Source organism: Lontra canadensis, unplaced genomic scaffold (assembly GCF_010015895.1).
Source record: "Lontra canadensis isolate GAN:19392208 unplaced genomic scaffold, GSC_riverotter_1.0 scaffold155, whole genome shotgun sequence".
Taxonomy (NCBI): Eukaryota; Metazoa; Chordata; class Mammalia; order Carnivora; family Mustelidae; genus Lontra; species Lontra canadensis.
The window spans coordinates 1,479,767-1,502,843 of NW_022631149.1; the positions used below are offsets into that span (position 1 = coordinate 1,479,767).

General features: G+C 38.8%; 1 protein-coding gene across 6 annotated transcripts in view; it reads right to left on the bottom strand.

The window, feature by feature from the left end:
• The window catches only part of KLHL13 (kelch like family member 13), a 195,448-nt gene that overhangs the window by 42,726 nt on the left and 129,645 nt on the right, over window positions 1-23,077 (bottom strand). The gene's annotated exons all lie outside the window — the stretch shown is intronic.

A 23,077-nucleotide genomic window follows, 5' to 3' on the forward strand; every position in this document is an offset into this window, starting at 1 on the left:
TTTTCTTTTTTCTTTTTTTTAATGATTCTCTTTATTTGAGAGCAAGCAAGAGAGGGAGGGAGGAGTAGAGAGAGGAGAAGCAGAGCACAGAGCCCGACATGGGGCTCGATTTCACCACCCTGAGATCATGACCTGAGCCGAAGGCAGACGCTTAACTGACCAAGCCACCCAGGTGCCCCTTTCTGTTTCTTTTTTAAGGTTTTATTTTTTAAGTAAGCTCTATACCCAACATGGGGCTGGAACCCACAACCCCAAGATCAAGAGTCACATGGTCTACTGGCTGAGCCAACCAGACGCCCCAAATTGTTTGTTTTTCTAACTCTGGCCTATCCAATATCGTGAAGATTTCACTTGTTCCCTACCATACCTGTAACCTCAGTTGACCAGTCTGAACAAGAAAAAAACCTTTAAGACTACCACACTTTAAGATCCTGCTTTTTGAATCCAGACATCAACGAGATGGCTTTAAATCTTGTAATAATTAGCAAAATTCTGGCCTCAAGGGTGACATCAATTCTTCTTGAGGATATTAGAGCCATAGTATAACCAAAAATGAATTAATAATACATGACAATGTTTTATTCAACCCTCATGGATATTTAATAAAGAGAATAATTTAAATAAGATTTTAACAAGCATAGTAGAAAATGAATATAGCTTTCTACTAATTTCAGAAATAGCCTTAAAAAGAATTAAATTCTATACACGACATATATCATACACACACTCACCCATCCTTTTAAACAGCTTTTGCAGACCAACATTAAAAAATTCAGAATTTTTTTTTAAAGCATGTTCAGTTTTGTTTTTTTTAAAAGATTTTTTATTTATTTATTTGACAGACAGAGATCACAAGCAGGCAGAGAGGCAGACAGAGAGAGAGGAGGAAGCAGGCTCCCTGCTGAGCAGAGAGCCCGACACGGGGGCTTGATCCCAGGACCCTGAGATCATGACCTGAGCCGAAGGCAGAGGCTTTAACCCAATGAGCCACCCAGGCGCCCTAAAAGTACAGAATTAATGGGACAAGTGGGAAATAGACTGATGGTGATTGGGATCCCTAACCAGAAAATTTCCATTCAAACAGAATAATTTTAATGAAATATCCAAGGAGAATGTTTTATTATTTTTTGTATTCTCTACACAAAACCTAGCACATGAGAATTTTAGCATGTCATTTGAATGAACACAGCATCTCATTTTTGTGGGCATTTCTTCCTCATGCAGTGCTTTCAATGACCATCAATTATGATTTTTATAGAACCACAGATGTAAAAGAGGAATGAAGCTGAAGCCACATTGTGCCTATGACATATCCTGGAAATTGCTTTTTTTTAAGAAATCACAGATAACTTGTTTGCTTGTCATTTGTCTCTAGCTCCTAAAATCAAAAAGCAGAATGTGAAAATGTAGCCCTTTCTTGGCAAGATAAAATGGTTGGCTTTCTAATTAATGATTTCAAATGTTGAAGAAGCCTTCACTAAAGTCATCTTCTTCATGACTTTGTATCAACATACTTTGACTTTTTAACATTCAGAGCCCTCCCTGTTATTTCTGCATCAGTAACAACACATGCCATGTCAACATTCTCAGCAGATTCAAAATTCTCTTCCATCTCCTTTCCGCTAAGTTTACTGACTGGATGTGAAGAGTACTGCTTTCCAACACGGCAAGGAGTAAAAGCTCTCCTTAAAGGAATGATTCTCTGAGTAATTCCAAGGACAAACAACGGTTTTTAAATACTCATTTTTCAAGTCGTGTGGTTCAAAGCCATAAAAAGACCAGGGGTTGTCAGAAAGGGTCAGGGGACCAAGGGGGTTTTGTCTCTCCCCTCCCCACATTTGGGGACGACTGGAGCCGTGTTTTGTCATTGCAAGGGGGGTGCTTGTGCAAGTGCAACTTGTTGTGACTTGTCCCAAGTGCTTCATTCTTCTAGTGGCATGCTGCTAAACCTCCCACCAAGGCACAGGAAAGTTCTCCATGGCAAAGATATGCTTAGGCAAAAATGTCAAGAGTGCTGAGATTGAGAAACCCTCATACAGAGGGATTAACGTACTCAGGAAAATTTTTCTAAAGCAACTTCAGGTTCTAAATGACTTCCCGGTCTGAGGGTTGATACTACATGACAATGTTGGCAGTAAGTACTAAACACAGTAGGGTTATTAATTACCACTAATTCTTCTAAGACTACCTAACAATAAAACACCTCTGTTTCCTCCAGCCCCACAACTTGAACAAGCAAGTGTTTACAGTAGATAAGTAGATAATGGCTTTGAAACATAGAAGACAGTTGTGCAGGAAAGCTTTTGTTCTACGTAAATTCATGTAATAATAAGAATTTCGGAGTTCTGCTTAAAACAAATGCTATATGGGTTCACTTTCACATGCTGACTTTGAATCAAGCAAATCCGGCCTGGATCAATGCTATAAAATTATTCATGGGAGAAAGTATGTTCGTCACTTTTCTGTCCCAAACTCAAATCTTCTTGCTACGTCGGTACAGTGCATCGGGCCTTCCAGCCCATCCCCCTGCCACGGGACACAGCTTATTTTCTTAACAATGACCAACCACAGAGCACCAAAGCCATCTTTCACAAAGTGTACATGAATCACTCGACTGTACGCTTGTTCAAAGAGAACAATTACTTTTTCAAAGAGCATTAGGGGAGAGATAGAAGCACTGTCTGATCATTTTACTGAAAGCATTGCAAAGGTGGTCAAAAGAAACAGAAAGTCGAAGCAATTATCAGGCTAACGGGGTGATACTAACGTGCTGATCTTGCCTAAAAAAATTTCCACAATTTAAAAATCACCCCCAAGGGCAACGTGTAGATGCTATGAGCACACAAGTCAGAAAGACTTAAGTCCAAATGGTTAACAGAGAGAAAAATGTTCAAGCTCATTAGAAGCCCAGAATATGCAAATTACAGCAAAGATTCCCTCTTTAAATTTATAAACGCACAGAGTTGAAGATACACTTTCGAAACTAGTGGAAACATGCACTGTCTACGTGGCACTGTTTACCCAAACAGATTTTTAAGTTTTTTTAAAAATCATCAAATGGGCGCAGTGAACATTGGGACGACCGAGGGTTGTGTGTTCCACGTCTGATCTGGTAGGTAGGTTGCAGCCAGAGTGTTCTGTCACTCCGGCTGAAATGTCTTTTCTATAGTGAATAGTTCTGCAGAGGTTAATAGTTTGGTATGTGTTCTATAAGGAAGCTGTACTCTCAGAATTCACTGCAGCAACTGGGCTTGCTGGCGTGCAGTGTGAGTAAGGGAAGAACACCTCACAATTGCATCATTTGGCTCCAAAGCCTCAAACATTCTTCCAACGTTCCCTACCTAAATAAATACATAGGAAAAGAATTAAAATTTTGAAAATTCACCCCCAACCCACTGGGATGAGTACTTTTGGGTTTAAAAACTGGGGTCTTAGCTTGATAAACGAAGAAATACCATCTCAGTTTCTTGCTTTCTATCACTGCAAGCAAATAGATGGTATAACACAGAAAGCTAGGTGAGCGCTAACTTCCTTGTCGAGGAAAAGGGGTCATTTTGGCGCTCTTTGAAATTATTAGCACAAAAACACGTGAAACACTTGACTGTTTTTGGTGGAGATATTCTAGGTGGCTGGGGGGATGAATCAGAGAAAACTACAAAGGTACAAGTATATGAATAACACCTTTAACTTTTTTCTGTTTAGTTCCCAGTTAGCTTCATAGCACCATTATATTACAAAGTGGTTAAACCTATCAGTGGATTTTTTAAAGATTTAAAAAAAACTAATCTCTATACCCAACATGGGGCTCAAACTCATCACCCCAAGAATAAGAGTCCCATGTTCTTCCCCCATCAATGATTTTAATAACACAATTCCACCGCGACAAAAGAGCAGGGGTTTCTAAGTTAGTGTTAAGAGTGCTATACAAATGTTGTAATTTCTCAGAGTAATATTATCCTAACTGACAGTTAGCACCCAGTGGGGTAGCACGCAAGAACACCAGGAATAACAAAACAACACATAAGTAACAACAGCAACGCAAGTCATGAATTGGACAACAAGGCGACAAATAGGGTTAGTTAATCAAGGCGGTGCCTCATGCTTTCCACCACCCGTTCCCCCAGAAAAATAAAACACGTATTTGTCACACTCACAATTTAAAAAGAAAATCAAGAAAAAGGTTTTCTTCAAAGAAGTACTCCTCCTCCATTTGTTTTTCTGCTCTGAAACAGAGAAGTGTCTGCTAGCCGTGGCATTTGCTAAATGAAACATTTCTTGTGATGAAGTTGCATGGCAGGTGGGGGAGAAGTTTAGCCACCTGTTCTCATACTCATTTGAATTTGAGTGCTAAATCTGTCAAGGTATTTCCTTCCACCCTTGAGAAATAAATTAAAAACTTAAGATGGTAGAAGTTATTCCCCATAGATTTTTCTATAGATTCGAAGCATGCACACTGCCTCGAATTCTAAAGATCTTCTTTTTTAGTTCTAAAGATCTTAACAACCCTCCTACCTCACACAAGTTGGAATCTCAGCTATCCTCCTTCAACCCTCCCAAACAAAAACTGAATGATACACACACACACACACACTCTCTCTCTCTCTCTCTCTCTCACTCAACTTCCATTAAAGAAATGAGAAATGGTTTTTAAAAAATCAGCAAGAAAATCCCAATTTATGAAATAAGGAAATACATATAAAATAAGCCTGGTATTTTCACAAAAAGGAAGGAAAAAACCTTAAAGATTTCCAATGTCTTAAAGCTACGTCTCAGTGAAAATGGCACTCACAGCATCATTACACAAAGAAATTACAAATATCATAGCAATTTTTCCTAATAAGACCTAAATTAATTGCTGTTTAAGAAACAATGGAGAACGGGGCTCTTCCTGAGGTGCTTGCCTGAAAGAAATAAAAAAAGATAAAGCTTTGGTTAGCTATTCATTTGTATTTTTTAATGACACAAGTCCAAGTACCTTATTGTCAACTTGCAATGAATTCAGTAATGGAAATCTTTAGCGTGTAGCCTATAAAATGGAGGCTAATCTTTCCAAGGCTTTCTTTGTGCTGCAGCAATACCAAAATCCACAAAAGAGAAAAATGCTCGGTTCAAGGTGATAGGGTCAGACTGCAAAATGACTTTCTAAAGTAAAGGGGCTTCTTATATGCATGTGTCTGTCACATTTAAAATAAAATCACAATAATAAATAGCTGATGTCAGTTTTAACATAGGAATAAGATCGTTTACCCCAGCACCTGCTATGTACTGGGCATTGTGCCAAACGCATTCTCTGGGCTACTTAATCCTCAGAGCAATCCCATTTTAAAGATAGGAAACTGAAGCTCAGAGAGTTTAAGGCTTCACCATGAGTCTGGCAACTACGATTTCAACTTGAGTCTGATCCTAGAGCCCATAATGTTCCCATTACACCAAGCCTGAAAAAAAAGAAAGAAAGAGAGAGACAGAAAGAAAGACAGATAGACAGGACATAAGCAATTGTCATTTCAATGCTTAATTGATAAATGCAAACAAGATCTCAGAAAGACACGTTCTGTTACAGGAAAGTAATTTTTTGGTTGGATTAATTCAGTCTTTTCCCACTTCCATAAAAACAATACCAATGCTAAAGATCTCTCATGCCATTCTTGTGACACATGGAGGGTAAGGAGGTAGCCTATCTCAGGATATAACTCAGATCAAATTTAGGGAGAACTCTACATTACTGATACCAACATTTAAGGGAACACATTCTGAATTCCAAAGCCACCCATCACTATCACAGAAATAGCACTACAACACAGATGAGGGAATCGGGCTAAACAAATGGAATGACAAATGATCCTCCATTAGATAACTATGACAGGATGAAAGTTAATTATCCAATGCATAAAGCATTTGTACTGAGTATCTCAATCCTGTCCCTGAAAAACTTTAAAATTAATGTTTGTTCCCTCTATCTACCATATTTGAATATTTTAGTCTTTCTTCATCATAAAATTGATATACCAATTAAATAATATCAAGCCTCATGTATCTAGACCCAGAAAATTCTTCTGTTTAGAAGCTCGGTTCATATACTATTTCTCATTCTTCACATTTTTAAAAAAGATTTTATTTATTTGAGAGAGAGAAAGAGGGATAGTGAGCAAGCAAGCATAAGTCGGGGGGGGGAGAGGATAAAGGAGAGGGAGAAACAGACTCCCCGCCGAGTCGGGAGCCAGAGGTGAGGTTTGATCCCAGGACTCTGGGATCACAAACTGAGTTAAAGGCAGATGCTCAACTGACTGAGCCACCCAGGTGCCCCTCATTCTTCATATTTCTTATTAATATTGTACTAAAGGCTATAGATAGATAAATATATACCTGAAGTAGAGAGAAATGAGTAAGTGAAAGAATTCCTTCCTAAATGCTGATTCCATACCTACTATATATAAAACAACCAAGTCAAAACTCCCTTGCTCTAAGAAGCCATACAGGGTAAGAGAATCCACAAGAGATAGTAGTATAGGGAGATGGCAATATGTAGTTCTGAGCTGGGGAAAACAGCATGTGCTCCCATCACTGTCAATAACCCCCTTTCCAGGACACAGAGAAAATAATAGTTAAAATCGTCTGGCCACGCATAAGCCCTATGTAGGGAAGACCCATCTTACAGCCAGCACTAGGCCTGCCATTGAGAAGTCTAGCTGTACTTAAGTCAGGGAGCATGCCTCCTTCTTCTACCCCCAAATGAAGAAACTACAATGGGAGCCCCAGTACCCTGGCCAACTTTCCTTGAAGGAGTTTTTTGCTTTTGCTCCCAGAAGATTTGTTAACCAAGGCGTCATTTTACTTCTATTATCTGTAGCCGACCAACTTTGAAATTTGACTATTGAGTTATGGTGCATTTCAATGGAAGAGCATGTTATTAAAGGATTGGGCTTCTGCCTGCCTAATATGTCAGTTTATTAAATACTCAAACATCCAAGTTACCCAATTTTTTGAGTTTATTATAAAGGCAGATTTCCACAAACTCAAAACCAATTAGAAATCACTGAGATAAGTCTCTTTGGGAACAGAAGAATCATTAATCAAGTGGTAAAAATCCTATCCTTTTCTGTCTTTTCTGAATTTCCTGGTTATATTCAACTTCATAGTCAATAATTCATGACCAGATCTTAAGGGAATGTTTATTTCTCTTTTAAAAGGAAACATGACAAAAAACCCAAAGAGTAAGACTTTTAAACTTACAAAGTAATAGCCAGTTGCATTTGGTGTTAAGAATTATAATTGGCAGCTCTGAGTCCCACTGCCTCTCTGTCTTCAAAGCCTGTAATAATGTAACAAATTTCAACCTTGATTTTGCAAGGACCTAGAGGCATCTCTAATCATTTCAATGAATGTGATAAAAATTTCAGTATTGAATCCATCATTTTTTAATACAGTATGTTTAGTGTGATGTAATCAAATCAATGTTTCAATATCACAACCAGTATTTTTCAGACAGGGCAAGGTAATACAAGAAAAAGTATCAGACAACATACCCTCACCCGTATGAATCTGGGAATCACACTTATTTTAAGCTCATCTCAGATATGGAGCAAAGAACCAAATGGAAGCCAAGAACCAAATTTGCATAATATTTCATATTAAAATTATTTTCCATTTTGTACACCTCCGTGTAACCATTAAGATTTTTTTTAAGGTGGGGGGGCAGGCAGAGGGAGACGGAGCGAGAGAATCTTAAGCAGGTTCCGTGCCCACCACGTGAGCCCAACATAGGGCTGAATCTCAACAATGCCAAGTTCATGACCGGAGTTGAAATCAAGAGTCAGACACCCAAATGAATGAGCCACCCACGTGCCCCAGGGTGTTCTTTTTCTTCATAAAACTCTGAGTTAACTCTCTCGTGCTGTGCATACATAACCACTGCCTACCTAACTCTCTCAAATTGTTAGGAGATGCAAAAAATCTTTACTGTCCCTTATAGCCCAGCCACCTACACACAAATTCAAGTATCATGGTCTAAGGGTTAAAATGAAGTTTTTAGCCTTAGAAATGGCTTCTGGTGTTTCTCCTCAAATACCATCAAGATCCATCACTTTACTGGACTGCTAGAAAACTATTTGAGCAAGTTGATAATGTTCAGTTCTGTATCACAAGGCTATTTCAAGAACCAGCTACAGACAGCTCTGCTGATATAACAAAAAATGCTCTACAAAAATACTTTTATAAGTGTTTTTCCACAGCACAGTAACAATACGGAAGGACTCCTTTGGGGAAAGTCTTTATGGACCATGACTATATTTGTTTACTTTAAATATTAAATATTCTTTTTTAAACAAATTATTTATTTGCCAGAAAGAGAGCGCGGGAGAGAGAGCGCGCACGGGAACACAAGCAGAGGGAGTGGGAGAGGGAGAAGCAGGCTTCCAGTTGAGCAAGGAGCCTGATGTGGGACTCGATCCCAGGACCCTGAGATCATGACCTGAGCCGAAGGTAGAGGCTTAACCCACTGAGCCACCCACATGCCCCCAGTAAGTCATTTTTGATCTCTAAAATCTAATCTTTTCATAGATCCCACTTCAATGAGAACACTGGTTTCTTGAAATGTACTCTCAATGGAAACCAATTCTTAAAGATTTTATTTTTTAAGCAATCCCTACACCCAATATGGAGCTCAAGCTCACAACCCCAAGGTCAATGGCACGCTCCACCAACCGAGCCAGCCACAAAGTGGCACTAAGCAGCTCTTAGCAATCATTTTGGGAAGCTTGGTCAGACAGAAGAGAGTTCAGGAATCTAAGTGTCATGCATTCAAGAGAGCCATAGATAGGATATTTTGGATTCTAGAAGAAAATCGTTATCATCAAAGTATTTCAATCATCTTTGACTCCTGTTTCTTCCCAATCTCCTATGTCCAGTCAACTGTCAAAATACTACTGAATATCTCTCAATATGTTCCTATCCTTCACTTCTCTATACTGTCCCTGTCCCTACACCATGCCTCTGGCATCTATTACTTCTTATTTGGATTTGGTTATTAATATAAAGTACATATTTGTCACATCATAGCTACTTCACATACTGTGACTGTATTTATAACTCTGAAAGTCACTTTCTTGCTCAAAAGTATTCAATGACTCCTCACAGCTTCCTGAACAAAAAGCAAATCCCACACTTGGGTTCAAGGCTTCTTTATTAGTCCTCTTTAACCTACTATGCATTCCAGCAAATAATTCAAAATAAATATATAGTTAATGGTTAGAATATAAATAAAAACCCCAATCTATCAACTCTTTTGTTTTAGAGTATGTTGTTTTCATTCATCGTAACAGCTATGCCTTATTTCTATTGTTAACCAAGTAAAGTGTAAAAACCATTTATTTTAAATATTTTTATTTTTTTAAGATTTTATTTATTGGTTTAGAGTGGGGGGAAGGGCAGAGGGACAGGAAGAGAGAGAGAGAGAATCTCAAGCAGACTCCATCCTGAACTCAGAGCTGGACGTGGGGCTTGATCTCACAACCCCAGGATCATGAGCTGAACTGAAATCAAGAGTCAGACACTCAACTGAATGAACCACCCACGTGCCCTTTTGTTGATTTTTTTTTAAAGATTTTATTTATTAATTTGACAGAGAGAGATCACAAGCAGACAGAGAGGCAGGCAGAGAGAAAGAGAGAGAGAGAGGGAAGCAGGCTCCCTGCTGAGCAGAGAGCCCGACACGGGATTAGATCCCAGGACCCTGAGATCATGACTTGAGCCAAAGGCAGCGGCTTAACCCACTGAGCCACCCAGGAGCCCCTGTTGATTTTTTTTTTTCAATTTGCATTCCAGTGTAGTTAACAAACAGTGTTGCATTAGTTTCCGGTGTACAACAGAGTGATTCAATAGTTCCACAGATTACTCAGCGCTCATCACGGTAAGTATACTCTTAATTCCCTTGACCTATTTCAACCACTCCCCGCTGGTAACCACCAGTTTGTTCTCTATAGTCAAGAGTCAGTTTCGTGGTTTGTCTCTCTCTTTCTTCTCCTTTGTTCATTTCTTTTGTTTCTTAAATTCCACATATGAGTGAAATCATATGGTATTTGTCTTTCTTGGATTTATTTCACTTAGCATTATACTCTGTAGATCCACCCATGTTGTTGCAAATGGCAAGATTTCATTCTTTTTTTTATGATTGAGCACTATTCCGGTGTGTGTGTGCATGTACGTGCGGAAATGTACCATACCATCTTTATCCATTCATCTATCAATGCCTGCTTCCATAGTTTGGCTCTTGTAAATAATGTTGTAATAAACATAGGGATGCATGTACACCTTCAAATTAGTGTTTTTGCATTCTTTGGGTAAATACCAGTAGTGTAATTACTGCATTGTACAGTAGGTCTATTTTTAATTTTTTGAGGAACCTGCATATTGTCCTCCACCCTGGTTCTACCATTTTGCACTACCAGCAACAGCATACAAGGGTTCTCTTCTCTCCACATCCTCACCAACAGTTGTTGTTTCTTGTGCATTTGATTCTGGACTTTCTAAATGGTGAGAGGTGATAGCTTATTGTGGTTTTGATTTGCACTTCCCTGATGATGAGTGATGTTGAGTTATCTTTTCATGTTTCTGTTGCCTATCTGGATGTCTTCTTTGGAGAAAACATCTGTTCATGACGTCTGCCCATTTTTTAATTGGATTATCTATCTTTTTGTTATTGAGTTATGTTTTTTATATATTTGGATACTAACCCTTTATCGGATGTGTAGTTTGCAAATATCTTCTCCTATTCATTAACGTTGTCTTTTAATTTTGTTGGTTGTTTCCTTTGCTGTGTAGAAGCTTCTTATTTTAATGTAGTCCCAATAGTTTATTTTTGCTTGTGTCTCCCTTGCCTCAGGAGACATACCTACAATATTTTAAACATTTTTGATATAAGGGCAATTTATTTAATTTAAATCTAATATTTGCTAAACCTGGGCAAATAGGCTGAAGTCCTTTTAAGTATAAAACAATTAAGTCAAGTAAATATGGATGATTTTTTGAATACTAATTTTAAATTCATGTCTCCTAAGCCTTAGTCACAGTTCCTTTCTTCCTAGTCTGCCATTCCTTTTTTCAAATTAGACGCACAAAACATGTTATCATTCAAGTGCAAACATACTAGCTTTAAAACATAAATTTGTCTGAAATAGTTTTTCCCATTATGACAAAGAATATGTGAACACAGGTCAAATCACTCTTAAGTCTAAGAGTGATTTGCAGTCTTGGAACAGATCATAATCTTATTCTCTTTATCAAATTACTATTTGATGAACCATGACTAAAGTATTCTGGTCATTGGTAAATTGCTTCTACTAAAATTACTTTCAGTCTGTGCCAGCATCATGGTATTTATCAGCAAGCAAGAAACGGAATCAGGATTTTGGATTAGTTTTTTTCGTAGGAAAGATAGGCATAACTTACTCTCTAATGAGACTATGATATATTAGATTACTGCATATATCAAATGAAGAAATTCAACACTCTTAAGGGAATGATCTGCATAGGGCTATAGATCTAAAAACTGCTCTAAGTTCATTCATCTAACTCAGGGTTTACGGAGTACTTGCTATAGTGCTTGATCTATAGGTCAAGACAGGTAAAGAGATAGCAGGCAGAACACTTGCTTGTAAAGAAGTCACAGTAAAAGAAATAATATGCACCACACCCAGTGCTCCATGCAATACGTGCCCTCCATAATACCCACCACCCAACCCCCCACCCCCTTCCCTCCAAAACCCTCAGTTTATTTCTCAGAGTCTACAGTCTTTCATGGTTTGTCTCCCCTTCTGATTTCTCTCAACTCACTTCTCCTCTCCATCTCCCCATGTCCTCCGTGTTATTCCTTATGTTCCACTAGTATGTGAAACCATATGATAATTGACTCCCTCTGCTTGACTTATTTCACTCGGCATAATCTCTTCCAGTCCCGTCCATGTTGATACAAAAGTTGGGTATTCATCCTTTCTGATGGAGGCATAATACTCTATAGCATATACGGACCACATCTTCCTTATCCATTCGTCCGTTGAAGGGCATCTTGGTTCTTTCCACAGTTTGGCGACTGTGGCCATTGCTGCTATGAACATTGGGATACAGATGGCCCTTCTTCTCACTACATCTGTATCTTTGGGTTATTTTAAAAGCTTGTTTGTTCCAGATTACATCACGTCATTTGCAAAAAAAGTCAGTCTCTAACCACACCTGTCCAGGTAGTCCAGCAATGTGTCTGTAAAAGATATTCTGATGATCCAGGTCTCCAGTCTCCTTAAGATCAAAATGTTGGTTTGTTTAGCTTTTGTTTAGCTGTGAATCATTCAGAAATGATTACATACACACAACCTTTGTAGGAAAGTGCTCATAATGAATGAAAATTGTTTCATTTTGGTTGTGCTAAGGGACTGGATAGCCAATTCACAACCTCGAACATCCACATAACTTTTCAAAATTTTGTTTCAAATTTTTGCGGTTCCATCCAAAGTACAGCTAGGTCAAATGAAGTGAGTTAATAAGGAATTGAGTGAGTTAATTGCAGACAAGAGAAAAGCTCCAATGTAGGCTCACCTAAAAGTCAAATCTAGTTGAGGCTTTTATAGTAAACCAGTCTTAAACATTACTTTGTAATACAGTTGATGGAATGGGATAAACTAATAAAAAGGAAATATAAATTAAGAATAGGTTGAATCATCAAATACAACCATGCAGGAAGGAAAAGCGATCCGACATGAATATCACATTCTCTTCCAAGGTATAAAGGTATGACAAAGAGTAATTTGTAAGGTTCCTTCTAGCTCTTGGATTCAGAGAACTCTCACTGCATATGATAATTATGTTCTTTTTTTTTTTTTTTTTAAGTAAGCTCTACACCCAACATAGGACTAGAACTCATGACCCCAAGATCAAGACTCACATGTTCTACCGACTGAGCCAGCCAGGCACAGTCTTTTTTAAAGTATGTTATTTTTAAGATGGCATGGTCTTATCCCACTGATGAGTGCAAGCGAAGTATTTTTGAAACTAGAGAAACAAAACATGAACATAGAAGATGTTACAGGGCAAGCTGTAGGGGAAAAGAAAAGGTAATTTAGAATTTCTAAGAATACTTGGCAGTGAGAGACTTCAATGTGGGAAGGAAAAAGGGGGAGAGAGAAGGGACAGACATATGGCATAAGCACTAACATAGTCCGGTAGCCCACGAACACCCAACAGAACTTGACCTACAACCTATCATTCTCATGCTGTTTCCTTCTCAAATGTTAGTGCTGTAAAATATAGTAAGTGCTCAAGCCTTTTAAATAAAAAATTCAGTCAAACCCCTATACCTTCCATAATAGAAAGGAAACAGTGTCCAGAGAATTAAAAATACCCACTTCTGAGTCCAGAACATTCCCACACTCACCCCCAAGTTTAGAAATGGCACTTTTGGGGCACCTGGGTGGCTCAGTTAAGTGTCTGCCTTCGGCTCAAGTCATGATCCCAGGGTCCTGGGATCCAGACCCTCATCGGGCTGCCTGCTCAGCTGGAAGGCTGCCTCTCCCTCCGCCCCTCCCCCCCCCCCACTCGTGCTCATGTGCGTGAGGGCTCACTCGCTCTCTTTCTCTCTCTCTGAAAAAAATAATGGTACTTTTCTGGCCATAATGACTTGCAGGAGAATCCAGTTTAATGCTCAATAGCTGAGTGGCATAGACAGTCCTCATTTGTGCTTTTACTGTTCCTATTTCACAGGTGTTAACAAAGTAACATCCAGGTTTCAGTGTTTTCCTCTGCACTACACACTGAAGGGCATGAGCATGGCAACAGTCATATAATTGTATGCCATCACCAGCTAATTTTTTTAAAGCAGTTTCCACGCTGGGCATGGAGCTTGATCATGAGGCTTGAACTCAGGACCCCAAGATTGAGACCTGAGCTGAGATCAAGAGTTGGAGGCTAAGCCGAATGAGCCCCTAGGTGCCCCATGCCAGGTCATTTTATAGTATCTTTTTAAGATCTGTTGAAGGTTCTCCCCAGCTTATATTATCTGTATGACTTTCCAAGACATGTGAGGACCTTGTAGTTGTTAAATATGACTTTCTTATAGCCTTCATGTTTTATCTAATTCTGAATAGTGCTCCAAATACAATGAAAATGTTTTGAGAAAGTGGAAAGGAATGCAGAGTCTTTTGAAATGTTTTCTTTAATTCATCAGTACAATAAAACACAATATCAACCAACTTGTATGACGCACTCATTTTAGATGGCTCTAATATGAACAGAGTAATTCCGAATGTATCTGCCTGTTACATATAACCTTCTTAAGAAAACAAATTCTATGATTTCTATGTTTTTTTTAAAAAATCATTTTTTAAAAGATTTTATTTATTTGACAGATCACAAGTAGGCAGAGAAGCAGGCAGAGAGAGAGAGAGAGAGAGAGAGAGAGGAGGAAGCAGGCTCCCTGCCCAGCAGACAGCTTGATGCGGGACTCAATCCCAGGACCCTGAGATCATGACCTGAGCTGAAGGCAGAGGCTTAACCCACTGAGCCACCCAGGAGCCTCTCTATGATTTTATTCCGAAGATGGAGGCTGGGTGGCTCAGTTGGTTAAGCATCTGACTCTTGGTTTCGGCTCAGGTCGTGATCTCAGGGTCATGAGATCAAGTACCACAATGGGCTCTGAGCTCAGCACAGAATCTGCTTGAGATTTTCTCTCTCCCCTTCTGTTCCTGTTCCTCCCCCAACATACGCTCTCTCAAGTAAATAAATACAATCTTTTTTTTGAAAAAAAAAAAAAAAAAAAAAAAGGTGGCACTAATGTTTATTAGCTTTTAAAAGGAGACTTGGACCATGCAAACCATCTCAGAAATAGCCTGCATTTTAAGATATCAAATCAATAATAAAGTTCGAAATGATTAGCATCTCAGTTTGAACCCACATCTGCATTTTATGTGTTTGTGTATACTTGCACATTTGATATATAACTTTGTGCTTATTTTACAGGACTTGAGAGCATAATACCAGTTCTAACAGTAGAACTGGTTTTCGTGATATTTTCAACAGAATCCCAGATCGTAATGCCGTGCCTGCAGAATTCTACTTTTTAGTATGATTTCCAGGAAATCATCACTTCAGAGTTTGAGAACTGCCTGGTTATGTCTGAATTATTAGACTTTTCAAGAGCAAAGCCACTGCTGCAGAGATTAACAAATTTGGCTAGAAATAAAAATGCACAATTTGGGGAACCCCTCCTGTATTCTCCGGGCAGGCCCAGTCTAGTCACATGAGTCCTCAGAAGTAGAAGAGGAAGGCAGAAGAGTGGGTCAGAAAAAGATTCATGTGAAAAGGAGTTTGGCCATTGTCAGTGTTAAAGATGGAAGAAAGGAGTCACAAGCCGAGACACGCAGGCCATCTGTAGAAGCTGAGATCAACTCTCAGCTCCCAGCCAGCAAGAACACAGGACCCTTGGTGGTCCTACAATGGCAAAGAACTGAGCTATGCCAGTGACCCTATTAAGTGAGGAACGGATTCTCCCCTGGAGTCTCCCATGTGAACACAGCCTTGCTGTCACCTTGATTTTAACCCAGGGAGACCCATACCAGACTTCTGAGCTAAAAAACTATAAGATAATAAATTAGTGAGGTTTTAAGCCATGAATTTGCAGTGATTTAATATGACAGCAAGGAAACTCATACAGACTTCTTTTTGAGTGCTTGCGTGCAATTAAGCAATGGGACAATAATGTCTATCAGAAAATACTAAGCACGCAGCCCAGGGAGTACCCTAGGGAAGCACTAAAAAGAGCCTAAAAGCTAGAGCACTTTCCACAGTGGCTGATTACCAGGGTGGGTGGGAGGACGTGGGGAGTCAATGAAGGTAGAATGGTGCTTCAAGAGAAATAGGAAACAGGGGCACCTGGGTGGCTCAGTCGGTTAAGTGGCTGCCTTGGGCTCAGGTCATGACCGCAGGGTCCTGGGATCAAGCCCCGCATCGGGATCTCTGCTCAGCAGGGAGCCTGCTTCTCCGTCTCCTCTGCCTGCCTCTCTGCCTACTTGTGCTCTCTCTCTGTCAAATAAATAAATAAAATCTTTAAAAGAAACAGGGAAAGGTGAAGTGAATCCTGATACCTTGATCAGCAAAGGAAAGATAATTGCCCCAACATTTTCCTACAACTTCACCACTTGCCAGTAAATTCAAGGAAAGCTGACCTCTCCTTAAGCCACCACCCAATTCAAAAAAGCTTACCTCATTTATCGTACTTCCTTGTTCTTCTGACCCTAGTGAGATATTATCTAATTAACAGCTGGCATGAAAGTAGCAAAAGTCGACAAAAACAAAACGGCATCAGAGAAGATCCGAGCTTTGAAATGAAGCGGACCTGCGTTTGAATTCTCACTTTGCCTCTTCCGTGGAGCGCGACACTGAGCAAGCTAACCTCGCTAAACCACTGTGCCCGGGTGGAAAACAGAGAAGACTTCCTCGGATAGAGTGTTTGGGAGACAGACTGCAGAGTGCTTAGTGTTTTTACAGGAGCACTCAGCAAACTATATCAGATTTAGCTCTGTTAAACCAGGACAGTTCTTAAAAATTGCGAACAAATACATTTCACATGAAATGTATAATATTGGTCTTACAGGCTAGATTCAAGTTTTAAGCTCTTGGAGTCCTGAAAGTTGTTGTTGTTTTTTTTTTTTAAAGATTTTATTTATTTATTTGACAGAGAGATCACAAGTAGGCAGAGAGGCCCGCAGAGAGCGAGAGAGAGAGAGAGCGAGAGAGAGAGAGAAGCAGGCTCCCTGCTGTGCAGAGAGCCGGATGCGGGGCTAGATTCCAGGACTTTGAGATCATGACCTAAGCTGAAGGCAGAGGCTTAACCCACTGAGCCACCCAGGTGCCTCTGAAAGTTGTTTTTATTGACCTTTTTCTTAGGGAAGAATAAATCATTGCTTTTCACTATTTGAACCATATCCCAAGACATACTCTCCAACAAGGTAGAGATCCTCTTACCGTAGCATACCATAAATGAAGCAGCATTGGATAAAAGCAACATATATCCTCATCATGGGAAGTCACACCAGTGAAAATATTTTACTCTAACTGAAAACAAAATATAGTTTTATTTTTCACTAAGATGACATCCTAAAGACCGGGATCAAATTATTGCTGCTTGAAATGTAAAATATGTACACTTGTGCCCTAGAAAGCACCTATGCCCCATCCAACTTACAGGGTGATATTCTGTTCCACTTGTTTAAAAAGGTTACTATCAAGTTCAAACATAAACTGGTTCACTTTTCTTTTTACATACTGTGCACTTTAAAATCTGGTATCCTCATGGAACACTACATCAAAAATTAATGAGGTACTATATCATACTTACATAATAACATAATACAAATCAATTTTTAAAAATCTGGTATTCATTTTAGGGGCACCTAGCTGGCTTGATCAGCAGAGCATGCAACACTTGATCTCAGGTCTGTAAGTAAGTTTGAGCCCCACATTGGGTGTACAAGTTACTTAAAATTAAAATCTTTAAAAGAAATTTTTTTTTTAAATCTGGTATCTCTTTTCAGTTCAGGTCTTCATATTTAGCTCAGACACATTTCTACAGTGTTTTCATTTTCTTTTTTTTTCTTAAAAAGATTTTATTTATTTATTTGACAGCAGAGATCACAAGCAGGCAGAGAGGCAGGCAGAGAGAGAGGAGGAAGTAGGCTCCCTGCTGAGCAGAGACCCTGATGCGGGGCTAGATCTCAGGACCCTGGGACCATGACCTGAGCCGAAGGCAGAGGACCATGACCTGAGCTGAAGGCAGAGGCTTTAACCCACTGAGCCACCCAGGCGCCCCGTATTTTCATTTTCTGTTAAGTCCATTATCAATACTGAAAGTACAGTAAAGAAAAATTAACCTGATTATCTTGGATCAAAATTTTCATACCAGTAAAATACAAGAAGCAATTTAATTGTTCGTGAATAAAGATGGGACGGAAAGACAGTAACTTTGAGTGACTGCGAGGACTACACCCCTAATGCCCATAACAGGTGTGAGTAATTCTAAATATTACAAAGTCAGTATACAAGGTGAGTGGAAAAGAGCTGAGCACTTTCAAAAATGGGCTGCTCAGCAATTTCTTTAGGTATTGATTCCCCAAGAATCATACACTGACACCACCTTTTTCTCACGGTCTTGAGGAAATAAAGCAATTCCTGGGGGCTGCCATTTCAATTCAAAATATCATCAGGCATAGTGTTGATAATTCTTGGATCTTAACCACAAGGTAAAATCATTAACACAAATTCTTGCCTCTTACTTCTTTCTTCCCCTCCCCCTAACTCGGCTCAACTTGGCTTCTCATCTAAATAGTCTAACTTTCAAGCAGAATGTCTGGAATCCTCAGAATTCTTAGTTAACTCCAGACTTCCCGTGAGGCTCCAAGAGATTTGCATTTCTGCCACTTCCCTATGAGGCAAGTGTTTTGAGGGGTACCTGGAAGTCCCACTGAAGTGGAAAAAAAAAAAAAAAACAATGCATCCAGAGAAATGCTTGACAAAGAAAATTCTTGGAAATCTCTGAAAGCATCAGAAATACTAGCTTTCTGGCTTGCAAGTTTCTTTTGTGCGATACTCTAGAGTAACATTAAATGGTTTCAAGAGATCTTTTAAAACACACAAACAATTGGCTCGAGGACAAGATTCTAATACCCCTTGCACACGGCAGGCAGGCTTCCCCTGACTAAAAATTCTGAAGTAGCAAAGAGAATCCACACTGACTAGGAGGAGCAAGCCGCCCATTCATGAACCTCTGGAGAGGAAGTCTGTAAACTCGGAATTCACCAGGGAACATTGTGGATCCTGTGATTAAAAATGATACAATATCAGTCAGACAAGCAGAAGGTCTGTATAAAAGGAGAAAGGTGTCTTCTATTCAGACCACACAGGGAGCACTGCATTGGGATGCAATCTCTGGTATAAAGATTAACATGAAAAAAGCGGGCCAGGTGAGGACAACCAGCAGAGCGAAGGGTCTGGAAAACATGTCATACAAGCAAGGGTTAAAGAAAGAGATATCCAGGCTTGTAGGTAGGACAGAAAAGAAAGATTTTTTCTATCCAGGTCCAAAAGGCTACATGAGGATCTGGAGATAGAAGATTTAGGAAAGATTTTGCTCAGCTCAAGGAAGAGCTGTCCACGTGTGAGAGGTGCTGCCTTGGTGAGGTAGTGAGCTATCTGTCATTGATGGTGATCAAGGAGAATGTTTCTTACCATCTTTCAGAGGTGTCGCAGAAAGGATGCCTGCTTTAAAGGGGGTTTAGATTCTCTAGTGACCTCTAAGGTCATCTTTAGCTCTAGGGTTTTCCATTAATGTGTGTTAAGCTAGCCTTTCTGTAGGCTCAGACAATAGAAATTCCCCAAGGGCATGCCACCGAAGTTACACACTCACACTAAATGGTTCTTAGGCGATGTTTATGTTATTTCTCCACATAATTTTGTTAGAGTGAGCATTTAGTAAAAACAAATTAAGCAGACAAATAAAAGTTTATGTATGTGGTAACTGTGAAAGGAGTTACATATATTCTTTTCTAATTTGAGATGATCAATTTAAGAAGTATTTTGCCAAATAAATCATGACTTCTAAAACCACGAGGTTTTATTATAATCATTAAATAAGAACAAAAGACAATCTTTGGGAACGGAAGACATGTCAAATTTTGAAAATGCCTGTTTTTATTCTCTTTTTTTGAATCACCCATAAACCAGGAATGCTTATACAGGCTGAGCAGTCTTTCCTCAGGAAATCTAGAGACTGAATTTTAATGATACAATGATAGAAAACAATTGCTATAAAGTACTGTGCTGTTGATATTTACTATAAACTCTATTTTACATATTAAACAAAATAACTGTAAACAGGAAGCTGACCAAAGCCAAATACGTTAGCTTAAGGTGCACAGGTCTAACACTCATTCTACACTCATTGTCTTCTAGCTTGAGAAAGGTAAAATTTCAAATGAAAACATCCCAACGCCTGTGGCTCGCTAGAAAATTCCCTGCTACTTTGCACTGCTTAATTCCTACCCATTGTCTTCCTCTTTAGTGCCACGCCATTGTTATCAAAACTTACAGCTTGTGAAAAAAGATAAAAGGATTGCTAATGCTAATCCTGATCTATTTCAGCTGCCCTTAGAAATTAACAATACATTAACCCTCTAACAGTAGCCTGAAGGATCCATTTGCTGTTTTAAAACACTGAATACCAAAACACCAGAAAACCACTTAGATGTGACTGCCCTTTCAGTTTTATTAATTTAGGCAAAATGACAGGTTAATTTATAGGGTTCACCCCTGTCAAGAAGGGAGTCTTTACTAATTCAGTTTACACTGACCAGGAGATCCTCCCTCAGGCTAAGGCTGAACTTCAACCTATTGTGGAACAGAGTCTAACACGAACATGTCACTCAGGTTTCTATTAAGACGGTCCCTTCAGAATTCGGGATGGATGGCACACCACCTTGCAAGGGCTCCAGACGGAAGCTGAGGGAAGGCTCCATCTAACTAGTAAAGAATAAGCATTTGGTAACCAAGCTGCCTGAAGACCAAAGGATTTTTTCCTCCATCTTTTGTCTTTAGGGTACTCCCACTATTCCTGAATCAGAGGATAACACAACTCGAAGAGCGAAGAAAGAGTGTTTATGCTATAGAAGAGACGATTCTCCTTAATATCGCCATCAACATTGTCCTCATCATCGATCAGTCTTGAATATATGGACAGGTTGAGCCTCTCATTCAAGCTTTCCACAAGAAAGAAGGCAAACTTGGATTTGAAACCCACAAGGGCAAAATCGCCTTTCTGTTTAATGCTTGCAGTAAGTGAAACATTGTCTGTTGTCCCTTTCACGGGAGTAGCAAGCACTACACACCTAAGTGTCATCTACCCTGGGCTGAGAACGAGACCAAAAGGAGCCTTAATATTTTTTCCATATTTGCTCAATTGCTACAGCACATTTTTACTACAGCCCCAGAGATTTTTATTGACATTTCATTCTTTGAAAAATGACCCAAATCCTCGATGAAAACCAAGGAATGTGTTATTTGACAAATCACAATAAATATTGATACAATACTACAAACCAATACGGATGCGACTCAAGAAAACATAGAAAAAAGGTGTTTCTCGGAACTGTCCAGAATTCTGTATTCCAGATAATACTGTAAAGGGTTAGATATAATTTCATGGATCAACTCTAAAATATCACAACTGGCCAAAAAGTCAGAATTAAACTATTCCATTTCAAGGCAAAGACTTTAGACCCAAAGACACAAATAACTATTTAACGCAACAACTGTGAGAGCAAACATAACTTTACTTGATCCAGTTTTCTAACTTAGTCTTTGTGATTTTTGAAAGCGAAAATTACGCTCAACTTAGGTGTCATTTTGTGTGCAGAAGTGTTGTGGAATATAAAGAAGGTCTGATGAGAACGTGTTACACACGGTATTTTTATAATAAGTAAGTAAGGCAATGAACTCCAACCTGAAACAGTCAAAAACTAAGCAATGTATTTTAGAAACCAGACTTACACTCCCTAAGCCAGTCTTTTCCTATATTTACCATATTTTCCCTGTGGATATTGACATGATATTTAAAACGCCATATCAATTTGTTTATAAAGAAAAATAAGTTAAGGCCAATTGAATAATTTAGACTGTGACAATGTCAAAATGGTGTAACCTAACACTAGCCCATCAAATGCACTTTCCCATTCTACCTCTGTGTACTACCAGCAATCAACATCAACATGCAAGATGTGTGGTATTTTCCAGCTTCCACTATCTAAATTAATTCACTCACATCATCAGGTCAAAGAGGTGAGTACTTAAAAGGAAGAAAGTGATTCATTACAGATGCTGTATTAAGCTGTACCTGAGCCTGTGGCTAGTATAAATTAATAAAATATACATTTTTTTAAGCATCTCTAAAAATCCAGCCACAGTAGAAGCTACAGTTGGATCCTGTGTATGGTGAAATATAGGAGGAACACCAGACTCATTAATAGCCATTATTAATTGTACCCTACTGATTTCAAGTTTGGGAGGGTGTATGTTTTATTTTGTTTTTACAATGAAGTTGCTTTTGGTAAATCTTTGCTCATTTCTCACCAGCTAGGATTCAGAAAGTCAACAGGCACATCACATTTTCTCAAATGATTTGAAGGAGCTCCATTAACTTGTCACCTCAATTAACTTGTCACTTCCATTAATTTGTGCTTTTGACAAATTCAGCTTTTGAGAAACAAATATAGCTGATCTTTTTTTCCCCTTTCTTTCACAAATCTAATTTAAAATTTTAACTCTATGGGAAAAAGTCAAACAAGCAAACAGATAAAATCATCTGAAGCACTTCTAAGGAAGAACATAAAAAATAATCTGAAAATGACATGATGTCAGAATTTCACTCTAAAATGTCCTCATTTTTCAACTCTTTCTAGGGAATCGCTTCCTTTGGACTGAGAGCACCAGCACAGTTCCTCAGTAGCTGAAAGCCTTTCAAAGAACCAGATAAGACACCACTGTGCTTCTGAACCTCATATAAAACAAAAACTAATAAAATGGCAACTCACCGGCTTTCTAAACACATAATTAACCTAAAGCAGGAAGAATTTTCCATAGCTTTCTTACTGAAAAATACTGTAAAGGAAATACAGTTAGAACAGGCTTCTACTCCAAAAGCTTTTCGTATGCTAATATTTAAGAAATAAAAATAATAAAAGGTCCAGCTTTCCCTTACTCCTTCCCCTACCGAAAGGGGGGAAAAAGGATCACAGACAGTATTTTAAAAGAAGATTTCATTATATCGCCTGGATTTTGTTTCTAAGGCAACAGTTTGCAAATTTAAAAACTCAGATTTTAAAAAATTCTAGTAAGACTTCCCAATATATTTTAGTATATATTTACTTAAAATGAATTTCTAAAACAGGCATTTGTAGACCATACTTTTCAACTCTATGTATGTACATAACTACTGACAGAACTAGAACTTGCACAAATTTGAACTTACACTTCAGAACCGGAATTATAAAAC